The 15,448-nt window shown below is 42.4% G+C and overlaps 1 long non-coding RNA gene across 2 annotated transcripts in view; it reads left to right on the forward strand.

Annotated features, from left to right (window-relative positions):
* Window positions 1-15,448, forward strand: part of LOC101907688 (uncharacterized) — a 47,580-nt gene that overhangs the window by 10,026 nt on the left and 22,106 nt on the right. The window contains exon 4 of one of the 2 annotated variants that reach the window (XR_234114.5): window positions 6,677-10,106. The exons of the other annotated variant lie outside the window; for it this stretch is intronic. This is a non-coding gene — a long non-coding RNA (uncharacterized lncRNA). Of the gene's footprint in view, window positions 1-6,676; window positions 10,107-15,448 lie in introns of those variants that run through there. 2 annotated transcript variants of the gene reach the window in all.

The raw sequence follows: 15,448 nt of genomic DNA on the forward strand, positions 1-15,448 counted from the left end.
CCCAAGAAAAAGAAATGCAAAAAAGCAAAATGGCTGTCTGAGGAGGCCTTACAAATGGCTGTGAAATGAAGAGAAGCGAAAAGCAAAGGAGAAAAAGGAAGATATACCCATTTGAATGCAGAGTTCCAAAAAATAGCAATGAGAGATAAGAAAGCCTTCCTCAGCGATCAATGCAAAGAAATAGAGGAAAACAATAGAAAGACTAGCGATCTCTTCGAGGAAATTAGAAATACCAAGGGAACATTTCACGCAAAGATGGGCTCAATAAAGGTCAGAAATGGTATGGACCCAACAGAAGCAGAAGATATTAAGAAGAGGTGGCAAGTATACACAGAACTGTACAAAAAAGATCTTCACGACCCAGATAATCATGATGGTGTGATCACTCACACTCACCCTGAGCCAGACATCCTGGCTATCATTCCAATCTTGAATGTAAAGTCAAGTGGACCTTAGGAAGCATCACTACGAACAAAGCTGGTGGAGGTGATGAAATTCCAGTTGAGCTATTTCAAATCCTGAAAGATGATGCTGTGAACGTGCTGCGCTCAATATGTCAGCAAATTTGGGAAACTCAGCAGTGGCCACAGGACTGGAAAAGGTCAGTTTTCATTCCCATCCCAAAGAAAGGCAATGCCAAAGAATGCTCAAACTACCGCACAATTGCACTCATCTCACACGCTAGTAAAGTAATGCTCAAAATTCTCCAAGCCAGCCTTCAGCAATACATGAATTGTGAACTTCCTGATGTTCAAGCTGGTTTTAGAAAAGGCAGAGGAACCAGAGATCAAATTGCCAATATCAACTGGATCATGGAAAAAGCAAGAGAGTTCCAGAAAAACATCTATTTCTGCTTTATTGACTATCCCAAAGCCTTTGACTGTGTGGATCACAATAAACTGTGGAAAATTCTGAAAGAGATAGGAATCCCAGACCACCTGACCTGCTTCTTGAGAAACCTATATGCAGGTCAGGAAGGAATAGTTAGAACTGGACATGGAACAACAGACTGGTTCCAAATAGGAAAAAGAGTACGTCAAGGCTCTATATTGTCACCCTGCTTATTTAACTTATATACAGAGTACATCATGAGAAATGCTGGGCTGGAAGAAGCACAAGTTGGAATCAAGACTGCCGGGAGAAATATCAATTACCTCAGATATGCAGATGGTACCACCCTCATGGCAGAAAGTGAAGAAGAACTAAAGAGCCTCTTGATGAAAGTGAAAGAGGAGAGTGAAAAAGATGGCTTAAAGCTCAACATTTAGAAAACGAAGATCATGGCATCCAGTCCCATCACTTCATGGCAAATAGATGGGGAAACAGTGTCAGACTTTATTTTTCTGGGCTCTAAAATCACTGCAGATGGTGACTGCAGCCATGAAATTAAAAGACGCTTACTCCTTGGAAGGAAAGTTATGACCAACCTAGACAGCATACTAAAAAACAGAGACATTATTTTGTCAACAAAGGCTATGGCAAGGCTATGGTTTTTCCAGTGGTCATGTATGGATGTGAGAGTTGGACTATGAAGAAGGCTGAGCGCCAAAGAATTGATGCTTTTGAAGTGTGGTGTTGGAGAAGACTCTTGAGAGTCCCTTGGACTGCAAGGAGATCCAACCAGTCCATTCTGAAGGAGGTCAGTCCTGGGTGTTCATTGGAAGGACTGATGCTGAAGCTGAAACTCCAATACTTGGGCCACCTGACGCGAAGAACTGACTCATTTGAAAAGACCCTGTTGCTGGGAAAGATTGAGGGCAGGAGGAGAAGGGGACGACAGAGGATAAGATGGTTGGATGACATCACTGACTCAATGGACGTGGGTTTGGGTGGACTCTGGGAGTTGGTAATGGACAGGGAGGACTGGAGTGCTGTGATTCATGGGGTTGCAAAGAGTCAGACATGACTGAGCGACTGAACTGACTGTTGGTGTCCTTATTGTCATTTTGTTAACTGTTTTCTGTTTTTCTAGTTCTTTTTTGTTCCTATCTTCTTGTTTTACACTCTTCCCATTTAATATGATGACTGTGGTCTTCAGTGCTATGTTTGGATTTCTTTCTCCTTTTTTATGTGTATCTCTCATAGATTTTTGATTTGTGGTTACCATGCTTCCCAGGTCGTACTTGTGGTAAAGAACCTGCCTGCCAGTATAGGAGATGTAAGACACACAGTTTCAGTCTCTGGGTTGGGAAGATCCCCCTGAAAGAGGGCATGGTAATCCACTCTAGTATTCTTGCCTGGAAAATCCCATGGAGGAGGGCATGGTAATTCACTCCAGTATTCTTGCCTGGAGGTGCCTGGTGGGCTACAGTCAATATGGTCACACAGTCAGACCCGACTGAAGCAACTTAACATGCATGCATGCATGTGGTATATAACAACCTATATATATATGTGATTATTTTATGTTGATAATCTCTTAAATTCGAATGCATTCTAACAGCCCTGCATTTTTACCCCTGGCCCCACATATAATATTTTTACTGCATATTTTACATCTTTTGATTGTATATTCCCGAACTACTTATTGTGGTTATACATGATTTTACTACTTTTGTCTTACTCTTCTGACTAGCTCTATAATTGGTTAATGTACTGCCTTTACTGTATATTTGCCTTTATCAATGAGATTTTTTCCTTTTGTAATTTTCACATTTCTAGTTTTTAGTTTTCTCATTTGCCCTTAGAGAAGTCCCTTTAACACTTCTTGTAAAACCAGTTTAGCGATGTGGAACTCTTATAACTTTTGCTTGTCTGTAAAACTCTTTATCTCACTTTCAAATCTGAATGATAGCCTTGTTAGGTAGAGTATTTCTGGTTGTATGTTTCCCCTTTCATCTCTTTGAGTATAATGTGCCACTCCCTACTTACCTACAAAGTTTCTGCTGAAAAGCGTCAGGTAGTCTTATGGGAATTCCTTTGTATGTAGCTAGTTGCTTTTCCCTTGCTGCTTTTTAACATTCTCTCTTTATCTTTATTTTTGCCATGTTAATTACATGATGTTTTGGTGTGGATCTCTGGATTCTTCTTACTTAGGACTCTCTTTGATTCTGGACCTCAATATCTGCTTCCTTTCTCAGGTTGGAAGTTCTCAGCTATTATCTTTTCAAATAAGTTCTCTGTCCCTTTCTCTCTCTCTTCTCCTTCTGGGACCCCTATAATGTGAATGTTAGCATGTATACTTGATGTTTTCTCAGAAATTTCTTAAACCGTTCTTTTTAAAATTCTGTTTGTTTGTTTTTTCTGTTCAGCTTGGGTGATTTCCATTACTCTGTCTTCTTTTTACTCTTGATCCAGTCCTCTGTATTATCTCATCTACTGTTGTTTCCTCCTAGTGTATTTTTTATTTGAGTTATGTATTCTTTGTGTCTGTTTGGTTCTTTGTATTTTATTAACTCTTTGTTAACCTTTCCACCGTGTTCATCCATTCTTCTCCCAAGTTCATTGAGCATGTTTATGATCATCACCTTGAACTTTTATTGGGTGGATTGCTTGTCTCCACTTCATTTAGTTCTTCTGGGATTTTATCTTATTCCTTCACTTGGAATATAGTCTTTGTCACCTCATTTTGCCTAATTCTCTGTTTTTATGTCTACGTATTAGGTAGGTTGGCTTTCTTTTCCAATCTTGAAGTGACCTTTTGTAGGAGACATCCTTTGCTGCACTGCCCCTCTGGTCACCATGCTCTAGGGGTGCCCTCTCTGTGGGCTTTGTTAAAGGGTCAACTGTGTGTGTGTGTATGTATCTAGTCACTCAGTTGTGTCCAACTTTCTACAGCCCCATAGACTGTAGCCCCCCAGGCTCCTCTGTCCATGGAATTCTCCAGGCATGAATACTGGAGTGGGTTGCCATTTCCTTCTCCAGGGTATCTTCCTGACCCAGGAGTTGAACCTGCATGTCTTTGAGTCTCCTGCATTATCAGGTGGATTACCATTAGTGCCACCTGAGAAGCCCTAAAAGGGTCAACTACTGTGGGCATATTGGTAAGTGCTATATTGGGCATATTGGTCCTGCTTCATGCAGAGGCTTCCAGCCCATTGGTAGGCAGGGCTGGGTCCTGGGGCATCTGGTTGTGTAGCCCAAAGGGCCCCAGGACTGATGCCAACTGACTGGTAGAAAAGTGCTAATAGGGGAGAGAGAGGACTCCAAAATTATGCTTGCCAATACCAGTATCTTAATGGTAGGATGAGCTCCCCAAAATGGCTACCACCAACATTTCTGTCCTAGGGAAAGTCAGTTGCTTCCTGCTCTCCTGGAGGCTCTCCAAGATCAGCAATTTGGTCTCACTCAGGCTTCTTTCAAATTGGTGCCTCTATACTAAATCTCAGAGCATCAGATTTTGTGGGAGCCCTTTAAGAGTGGAACCTGTATTTCCCACAACCCTCTGACTCTCCCATATTCAAGCCCCCTTTAAAGCCAGACATTCTCGGGGCTCATCACCCCAGTGTAGGACCCCAGATCTAGAGAACCTGGTGTGGGGCTTGCTTCCCTTGCTCCTTGGAAAGAATCTCTGCAATTGTGATTATCCTCCCCTTTGTGGTTCACCTCTCTGAGTCTGGACTCCACTGTACCTCCATCCCTCCTACTTGTCTCATTGTGGTTCCTTCTTTATAGCTTTAGTTGTGGGAAATCTTTTCTGCTTGTCTTTAGGTCATTCTCCTCAATAGTTGTTCTGTGGGTTGTTGCAATTTTGGTGTGCCCATGGGAGGAGATGAGCTCAGGGTCATCCTACTCTGCCATCCTGACCACACCCTCTCTAGTGTTCTTGATGAGATGAAGATGTATTGGCAATTTGTAATGCATTGGAGATTCCCAGGCTCAAAATGTCTCTTGAATTAGAGGTAGTTGCATAGCTCAAGTTGCATAACTCAAGGCTCATAGCCCTTCCAAGTCTCCCTGCCTATATTAGTTAGAAGTCGTTCATTTAGAATGTCAGAAATGCAGTTTAAACTAGTGTAAGTGAAAAGGAAATATACTGGCTTTCAGTCCTTGGAAGTGTAGGAGTAGACTTCAGTCACAGCTACATCTAGGGACTAAAATATATTTTCCAAATTGGTCTTTCTCACCTCTCAACCCCTCTCCCTTCCATTCTCTCTCTCTCTCTGGCTCTCTCTCATTCTCTCTCACTCTAACTTTCGCTCTCATTCTTCTTACTGTGTGTTGATCCCACTCTCGTCCAAGGATATAACTTCTTCCACATGGCAAGGAAGTTAGATCTCTTCACAGTCTTCTCAGTGTGCTTTATCTGGAAGACCAGATGCCCTTTTTTTTCTGCCTCAAATGAAAAGACTCCCCCAGAGAAATTTGATCAACTTACCCCTTATTCTGGCCAAGGCTCCGTGGTACCTTGGTCGGCTTGGCACCATGACTGTAAAGTCAGATGGTATGATTATGAGCTTCACCAGACTCACACAGTTTGTGTAGGTTTGGGCAAACAATATAAGACATAATCACCACATTCTTGTGTGTAATGCCTGAGAGTTCCCAGTAAATATCTTAAGTGTTCCCACCAAACAACCCAGGCTTCATACTATTGCTGTTTGTATCCTTACCGTTCCACACTGACCACTGCTTACTTTCTGTGTGGATCTTTGCTCCAGCGGTTCCCTTAACACTGATACCACTTCGCTGGACCACTGTTGACCACTCTGCCGCTCAGGCCGATGCTCATGCTGCGTTTTTTTTGCAGGTCTCCTCTCAGTATGAGCTTCTCAGATGCTCTAACAGGAACCAATACACACAGCTGTACAATTATGCACAGTTGTTCAGGTTGTTCGGTGCACAAGGGCACACACGGGGACTAAAATCTAGTGTGAAATGCAGTTCACTAAGCTCAAATTATACACCTTCCCACATGTGTGTTCCAGGAGAATGAAGCACTTTTTCTGCTTGTGCAAGGGCACCAATCTATGCTCCCTAGAACTGTAACTCCCCCCAGACGGTTTTTTCTAATTCAGATGAAGGTTCGCTAAGGGCTTGCAGTAGTTCAGCTCTTGCCTTTTTCTTTGAAAAGGAGACAAACAGCTCCCTCTCCTCTGTTTGCCATTGCATCAGAGAGATGCCAACCACAAGCACAATGTTGGGAGAACAGCAAGGACCACAGGCTCCCCACCGCACCGTCTCACTGTAAAGTCCTCATGTGCCCTCCCAATATGCCAGGGCAAAAAATAGTGAAAAACGGTCACGAATGTGGCAGTGTTATCAAAAGCATACAGAAATTAGCTATGTAAATTGTAAGGCTTGTTGGGTTCTCTGTTTTATGACTTTGGCAAATTTTTCATCAAGATAGAAAAGAAAAACTAAGAAAAACTAAGAATCATCTTAGACACTAACCACTACCATGCCCAGGCAACCCATGTTCACACTTAATCACACACTTGGATGGGAATAGCTCTCAAAGGCAGGTCTTTCAGTTTTACCTGCAGCCTAAGTGTACCCCTCACCCTCCTCCCCAGAACTTATGCAAGATACCAGTGGGCAATAGCTGGTTGAGATAAGTTTGGGTAATAAATGTTATGTTGGTTCTAGAACGACCATGCTGACCAGCCATCCAGCCCTGGTGCGCTTGTAGCTGGGCACACCGCGCTGTTCCTTTGTGATGATTGCTCTCCTAGGAATCTGGAGTCCTGCCTGAAATTGGTTTCTGTCAGCTTCTCCTCCTGCCTGTTTTCCTCAGACATACCTGCACGTGAATTGTGGATCTGGTTTGAGTTCTTTCCCTGGAAGTCTTCTCCACTTGCACAACGGAGAGTGCAGTCGGAAACTGGAAGAGGCATCCTCTTACTCTCTTCTGCTGCTGCTGCTGCTGCTAAGTCGCTTCAGTCATGTCCGACTCTGTGCGACCCCATAGATGCAAGCCCACCAGGCTCCCCCATCCCTGGGATTCTCCAGGCAAGAACACTGGAGTGGGTTGCCATTTCCTTCTCCAATGCATTAAAGTGAAAAGTGAAAAGTGAAAGGGAAGTCGCTCAGTCATGTCACTCTCCTCTAGCCACATCCAAATCACAGTTCCACCCCAGGGGGCACTCCCTTCAGTAGCAGTGGACAAGAATGTGGCTGCTGGTGCCACGTGCTGTGTCCTCTGGACTGCTGACTCAGTGAGATCAAAGGTGGTCAAACACGTGTGCACATTTCTCAACCTGTGTCTCTCATATTGCTGCCCTATGACCCTGTTTTTCTGCAGAAGAACATGAAGCTTAAGAAGTAAGGGTGGTTCTAATCCACCACCCAGAGACTTTTTTTGTTCTCCTTCTGTGTTACCATCAGTAAAACTAGATGGGGGTTCTAGCCAAGGAGAGGCCAAGGGTAAGAGGGGGTGTAGAAGGGATGTATGCTGAGGAGTTCCTGACTATAGCAAAGAAGATTAGAAGGACCTAATGTAGAGATGGCTACCCACTCCAGTATTCTTGCCTGTAGAATTCCATGGACAGAGGAGCCTGGGGGCTCCAGTCCACGGGGTTGCAAAGAATCAGACACGACTGAGAGACTAACACACAATGTAGAGACAGTAAGAACTGTGAAGTAGATGGTCCTAACCACTGGAACTTAGTTCTTACTGCTGGGATGAAAGGAAATAAAAGAATTTCAGGAATAGAAATGAAACAACTATGCATAATTGACTTTCAAACTGATCTGCTGACTGAGAGTCAGTCCTGTACCTACTGAGCTAAATTCTTGGTAAAAACCAAAGTTAGGTGACTCATTTCTTGGAAAAATTAATAGTGTCTCTTCTTGCCTGGAAAGCTGACAACATATTATCAGTGTTTGGTATTTATCTTGTCATGTCTTGCTGAAGGCTTCAGATTTTTTTTTTTTTATCCTGAAGCCAGCTACAGGTTCCTAGGAATGGTTTTTATTTGACAGCATCAAATAAGTTGGTCATGTTCAGTGGAAGTGAATGCACACAGCAGATATCAGCTGGAGTATGGAGGAAGCAGCATAGGAAGTAGGGAAAAAACACTGAATGAGGAGACCTGATTCATGTCCTGTCTCACACTGCCAGCTAGCCAGCAATGTCACGTTAGGAAGGTCACTTAAACCTCACTAGCCTTTAGTGTAAATGAAGGATTTAAAATTATATAACCTATTATTTAAATTAAATAACTTCTTTTTTAAAGAGTGAATACTGTTATTAGAATTATGTTGAACCATTAAATCAATTTGGAAAGAATTAATATCTTTATGATGGCTTCCCTGGTGTCCCAGTGGTAACCTATACCAATGCAGAAGGTTTGATCCCTGGGTAGGGAAGATCCCCTGGAGAAGGAAATGGCAACCTGTTCCAGTATTCTTGCCTGGGAAATCCCATGGACAGAGGAGCCTGATGGGCTATAGTCCACGGGATCACAAGAGTTAGACACAACTTAGTGACTAAACAATAACATCTTTATGATAGCTTTCAAATCAAGAGAATGTTTTTAATGGGGAAAAGAACAGCCTATTTCTCTGCCAATTATAATAATAAAGTACACAGGGGGAAATAATGATGCAAGATGGGGAAAACTGCTTGAGCAATATTCTGGAGTGGGCAAGAGTAAGTGGGCTCTGATGCCAAATGGCAGGATTGACATAGGTGGAAACATAGCAAGTTCCTAAATAATAATCTTTAGAACTGACAGAGGTAGTCCACTGGAGAAGGGAATGGCAAACCACTTCAGTATTCTTGCCTTGAGAACCCCATGAACAGTATGAAAAGGCAAAATGATAGGATACTGAAAGAGGAACTCCCCAGGTCGGTAAGTGCCCAATGTGCTACTGGAGATGAGTGGAGAAATAACTCCAGAAAGAATGAAGGGATGGAGCCAAAGCAAAAAGAATACCCAGTTGTGGATGTGACTGGTGATAGAAGCAAAGTCCAATGCTGTAAAGAGCAATATTGCATAGGAACCTGGAATGTCAGGTCCATGAATCAAGGCAAATTGGAAGTGGTCAAACAGGAGATGGCGAGAGTGAATGTCGACATCCTAGGAATCAGTGAACTAAAATGGCCTGGAATGGCTGAATTTAACTCAGATGACCATTATATCTACTACTGTGAGCAGGCACCCCTTAGAAGAAATGGAGTAGCCATCATGGTCAACAAAAGAGTCCAAAATGTAATACTTGGATGCAATCTCAAAAACAACACAAAGATCTCTGTTCATTTCCAAGGCAAACCATTCAATATCATGGTAATCCAAGCCTATGCCCCAACCGGTAACGCTGAAAAAGCTGAAGTTGAACTGTTCTATGAAGACATACAAGACCTTTTAGAACCAACACCCAAAAAAGATGTCCTTTTCATTATAGGGGACTGGAATGCAAAAGTAGGAAGTCAAGAAACACCTGGAGTAACAGGCACATTTGGCCTTGGAGTACAGAGAGAAGCAGGGCAAAGGCTGATAGAGTTTTGCCAAGAGAACGCACTGGTCATAGCAAACACCCTTTTCCAACAACACAAGAGAAGACTCTACACATGAACATCACCAGATGGCCACACCAAAATCAGATTGATTATATTCTTTGCAGCCAAAGGTGGAGAAGCTCTATACAGTCAGCAAAAACAAGACCGGGAGCTGACTGTGGCTCAGATCATGAACTCCTTATTGCCAATTCAGACTGAAATTGAAGAAAGTAGGGAAAACCACCAGACCTAAATCGAATCCCTTATAATTATACAGTGGAAGTGAGAAATAGATTTAAGGGACTAGATCTGATAGACAGAGTGCCTCATGAACTACTATGGATGGAGGTTCGTGACATTGTACAGGAGACAGGGATCAAGACCATCCCCATGGAAAAGAAATGCAAAAAAGCAAAATGGCTGTCTGGGGAGGCCTTACAAATAGCTGTGAAAGGAAGAGAAGCGAAAAGCAAAGGAGAAAAGGAAAGATATAAGCATCTGAATGCAGAGTTCCAAAGAATAGCAAGGAGAGAAAAGAAAGCCTTCCTCGGTGATCAATGCAAAGAAATACAGGAAAATAACAGAATGGGAAAGACTAGAGATCTCTTCAAGAAAATTAGAAATAACAAGGGAATATTTCATGCAAAGATGGGCTCAATAAAGGACAGAATTGGTATGGACCTAACAGAAGCAGAAGATATTAAGAAGAGGTGGCAAGAATACACAGAAGAACTGTACAAAAAAGATCTTCACGACACAGATAATCATGATGGTGTGATCACTGACCTAGAGCCAGACATCATGGAATGTGAAGTCAAGTGGGCCTTAGAAAGCATCACTATGAACAAAGCTAGTGGAGGTGATGGAATTCCAGTTGAACTATTTCAAATCCTGAAAGATGACGCTGTGAAAGTGCTGCACTCAATATGTCAGCGAATTTGGAAAACTCAGCAGTGGCCACAGGACTGGAAAAGGTCAGTTTTCATTCCCATCCCTAAGAAAGGCAATGCCAATGAATGCCCAAGATCAGATCAGATCAGTCGCTCTGTCGTGTCCAGCTCTTTGCGACCCCATGAATCGCAGCACGCCAGGCCTCCCTATCCATCACCAACTCCCGGAGTTCACTCAGACTCACGTCCATCGAGTCAGTGATGCCATCCAGCCATCTCATCCTCTGTCGTCCCCTTCTCCTCCTGCCCTCAATCCCTCCCAGCATCAGAGTCTTCTCCAATGAGTCAACTCTTCGCATGAGGTGGCCAAAGTACTGGAGTTTCAGCTTTAGCATCATCCCTTCCAAAGGAAATCCCAGGGCTGATTTCCTTCAGAATGGATTGGTTGGATCTCCTTGCAGTCCAAGGGACTCTCAAGAGTCTTGTCCAACACCACACTTCAAAAGCATCAATTCTTCGGTGCTCAGCCTTCTTCACAGTCCAATTCTCACATCCATACATGACCACAGGAAAAACCATAGCTTTGACTAGCCGGAACTTTGTTGGCAAAGTAATGTCTCTGCTTTTGAATATGCTATCTAGGTTGGTCATAACTTTCCTTCCAAGGAGTAAGCATCTTTTAATTTCATGGCTGCAGTCACCATCTGCAGTGATTTTGGAGCCCAGAAAAATAAAGTCTGACACTGTTTCCACTGTTTCCACATCTATTTGCCATGAAGTGGTGGGACCGGATGCCATGATCTTCGTTTTCTGACTGTTGAGCTTTAAGCCAACTTTTCCCACTCTCCACTTTCACTTTTATCAAGAAGCTTTTTAGTTCCTCTTCACTTTCTGCCATAAGGGTGGTGTCATCTGCATATCTGAGGTTATTGATATTTCTCCCCGCAATATTGATTCCAGCTTGTGTTTCTTCCAGTCCAGCATTTCTCATGATGTACTCTGCATATAAGTTAAATAAACAGGGTGACAATATACAGCCTTGACGTACTCCTTTTCCTATTTGGAACCAGTCTGTTGTTCCAAGTCCAGTTCTAACTGTTGCTTCCTGACCTGCATACAGATTTCTCAAGAGGCAGGTCAGGTGGTCTGATATTCCCATCTCTTTCAGAATTTTCCACAGTTCATTGTGATCCTTGCAGTCAAAGGCTTTGACATAGTCAATAAAGCAGAAATAGATGTTTTTCTGGAACTCTCTTGCTTTTTCCATGATTCAGCAGATGTTGGCAATTTGATCTCTGGCTCCTCTGCCTTTTCTAAAACCAGCTTGAACATCAGGAAGTTCACGGTTCACATATTGCTGAAGGCTGGCTTGGAGAATTTTGAGCATTACTTTACTAGCATGTGAGATGAGTGCAATTGTGCGGTAGTTTGAGCATTCTTTGGCGTTGCCTTTCTTTGGGATTGGAATGAAAACTGACCTTTTCCAGTCCTGTGGGCACTGCTGAGTTTTCCAAATTTGCTGGCATCTTGAGTGCAGCACTTTCACAGCATCATCTTTCAAGATTTGGAATAGCTCAACTGGAATCCCATCACCTCCACTAGCTTTGTTCGTAGTGATGCTTTCTAAGGCCCACTTGACTTCACATTCCATGATATCTGGCTCTAGGTCAGTGATCACACCATCATGATTATCTGTGTCATGAAGATCTTTTTTGTACACTTCTTCTGTGTATTCTTGCCATCTCTTCTTAATATCTTCTGCTTCTGTTAGGTCCATACAATTTCTGTCCTTTATCGAGCTCATCTTTGCATGAAATGTTCCTTTGGTATCTCTGATTTTCTTGAAGAGATCCCTAGTCTTTCCCATTCTGTTATTTTCCTCTATTTCTTTGCATTGATCGCTGAAGGAGGCTTTCTTATCTCTTCTTGCTATTCTTTGGAACTCTGCATTCAGATGTTTATATCTTTCCTTTTCTCCTTTGCTTTTCGCTTCTTTTCTTTTCACTGCTATTTGTAAGGCCTCCCCAGATAGCCATTTTGCTTTTTTGCATTTCTTTTCTATGGGAATGGTCTTGATCCCTGTCTCCTGTAAAATGTCACGAACCTCATTCCGTAGTTCATCAGGCACTCTATCTATCAGATCTAGGCCCTGCTCAAACTACCCCACAATTGCACTCATCTCACATACTAGTAAAGTAATGCTCAAAATTCTCCAAGCCAGGCTTCAGCAATACGTGAACCGTAAAATTCCAGATGTTCAAGCTCGTTTTAGAAAAGGCAGAGGAGCCAGAGATCAAATTGCCAACATCTGCTGAATCATGGAAAAAGCAAGAGAGTTCCAGAAAAATATCTATTTCTGCTTTATTGACTATGCCAAACCTTTGACTGTGTGGATCACAATAAACTGTGGAAAGTTCTGAAAGAGATGGGAATACCAGACCACCTGACCTGCTTCTTGAGAAACCTATATGCAGGTCAGGAAGGAATAGTTAGAACTGGACATGGAACAACAGACTGGTTCCAAATAGGAAAAGGAGTACGTCAAGGCTGTATATTGTCACCCTGTTTATTTAACTTATATGCAGAGTACATCATGAAAAACGCTGGACTGGAAGAAGCACAAGCTGGAATCAATATTGCGGGGAGAAATATCAATAACCTCAGATATGCAGATGACACCACCCTCATGGCAGAAAGTGAAGAGGAACTAAAGAGCCTCTTGATGAAAGTGAAAGAGGAGAGTGAAAAGATTGGCTTAAAGCTCAACATTCAGAAAACAAAGATCATGGCATCTGGTCCCATCACTTCATCAGAAATAGATGGAGAAACAGTGGAAACAGTGTCAAACTATTTTTGGGGGCTCCAAAATCACTGCAGAAGGTGATTTCAGCCATGAAATTAAAAGACGCTTACTCCTTGGAAGGAAAGTTATGACCAACCTAGATAGCATATTCAAAAGCAGAGACATTACTTTGCCAACAAAGGCCCGTCTCATCAAGGCTATGGTTTTTCCAGTGGTCATGTATGGATGTGAGAGCTGGACTGTGAAGAAAGCTGAGCACCGAAGAATTGATGCTTTTGAACTTTGCTGTTGGAGAAGACTCTTGAACGTCCCTGGACTGCAATGAGATCCAACCAGTCCATCTTAAAGGAGATCAGTCCTGGGTGTTCATTGTAGGGACTGATGTTGAAGCTGAAACTCCAATACCTTGGCCACCTCATGCGAAGAGTTGACTCATTGGAAAAGACCCTGATGCTGGGAGGAACTGGGGGAGGAGAAGAAGGGGATGACAGAAGATGAGATGGCTGGATGGCATCACTGACTCGATGGACATGAGTTTGAGTAAACTCCGGGAGTTGGTAATGGACAGGGAGGCCTGGCGTGCTGCGATTCATGGCGTCACAAAGAGTCAGACACGACTCAGCAACTGAACTGAACTGAACTGAACTGAAATAATAACAGAAAACAAGAAAGAGTAATAGTCATACATACAATTGGGTGAGCAAATTTGTGGTGTTGGGACCTTGTGAACATTCTCTTTTGATTGCTTCAGCTCTGTGAAATAATAGCCTGATTAGATGGCTAGAGTAAATATTCTTACAATGTCTGGCTTCTAAAGAGAATGTCTCTTGTGGGGAATCATTAGATATAAAGGTGGCTGCTGGTTTAACAGAATTACTTTGTCGTTTTTTAAAAGTATGTTTTCTAAAAGTCATCAGGAAACTGTGTCTCTTTGCCTGTATCATTTGAGATTGGTGTCCATTTATTTTAAATACTTTTACTTTCTCCTATTAGGAAAAGCTCCTGCCAGAGGTGAAATTTTTTAGCTTCCTTTGGGTTTCCTTGTAACACCAACTCTAAAATGCTAGTCCCATAGTCTCAGTGGAAGTGTCACAAAGTGTTTAAGAAAGTCGTCAACAAATACCTGAATCAGGCACAAATTAGCTGAACTGAGCCAGCTCCCATGAGGAAAAGAACCCACGCTGGTGGAAGACCAGAGGTGTGGCTACAAAGCCCACACGTGTTTTCCAGAAAGGTGTGTGATGGCTGTCACGGGGGCAGTGCAGATAGCACCGTGAAATAAGTTAGTCATGGGCTCAACGAATGTTCCTTTCAATCTAGGTGTGAGATACAACTAAATGTTTCCCATGATTTGTTTCATATATATATGTGTATATATTTGGTCTGTTATCACATTTCAAGGGAAATATGTCCACTCAGTAAAGTTCTTTGTGGTCCCTAAAGAGGTGGTGTACAAAGATGAGTGGTAACACTAATGTAATAATTATGTTGTGGCCATTCTGGATGTACCAAAATGTGGCCCAAAGTTTACCAAGACCTCCTGGCCTTTCTTAATCTACACTACTGATAGTTTACCATGAATGATGTTGGATTCATGATCCCCGAAAAAGAAGATTTAGCTTCAGGACCAGGGACCAGGCTTGATCACTCAAGAGCTTTTGTGTAGCAGAGTTTTATTAAAGTAAAAAACGGACAGAGAAAGCTGCTGACATAGACATCAGAAGAGGGATGGAGAGTGCCCCCATCGCTAGTCTTAGAAAAGGGAGTTATATACTTTTTCAATTGGTTATTACAATAAATCAAAATAATGTCTCAAGGTTGTCAAGGTTTTATAAGACCCACTCCCACAATATACATTTTAAGATAATGGGATTAAAACTAACAATGGAAAGGTCTTACCAGACCCACTCCAATAATATACATTTGAAAAATGACAGGATTATTCAGAAGGTTCTCAAGAAGGAGAAGCATGTCCTCAAGCAGGATACATTGTTGTTATATAGTCATTGGTACAGAATTTAAGGAAAAACATATCCTTGAGCAAGAGAGTTCCAGATAAACATTGATTTCTGCTTTACTGACTATGCCAAAGCCTTTGTCTGTGTGGATCACAACAAACTGTGGAAAATTCTGAAAGAGATGGAAATACCAGACCACCTGACCTGCCTCCTGAGAAATCTGTATGCAGGTCAAGAAGCAACAGTTAGAACTGGACATGGAACAACAGACTGGTTCCAAATCGGGAAAGGAGTATATCAAGGCTGCATACTGTCACCCTGCTTATTTAACTTATATGCAGAGTACATCATGAGAAATGCTGGGTTGGAAGAAGCACAAGCTGGAATCAAGATCGCTGGGAGAAATCTTAATAAC

Source organism: Bos taurus, chromosome 3, assembly GCF_002263795.3.
Source record: "Bos taurus isolate L1 Dominette 01449 registration number 42190680 breed Hereford chromosome 3, ARS-UCD2.0, whole genome shotgun sequence".
Taxonomy (NCBI): Eukaryota; Metazoa; Chordata; class Mammalia; order Artiodactyla; family Bovidae; genus Bos; species Bos taurus.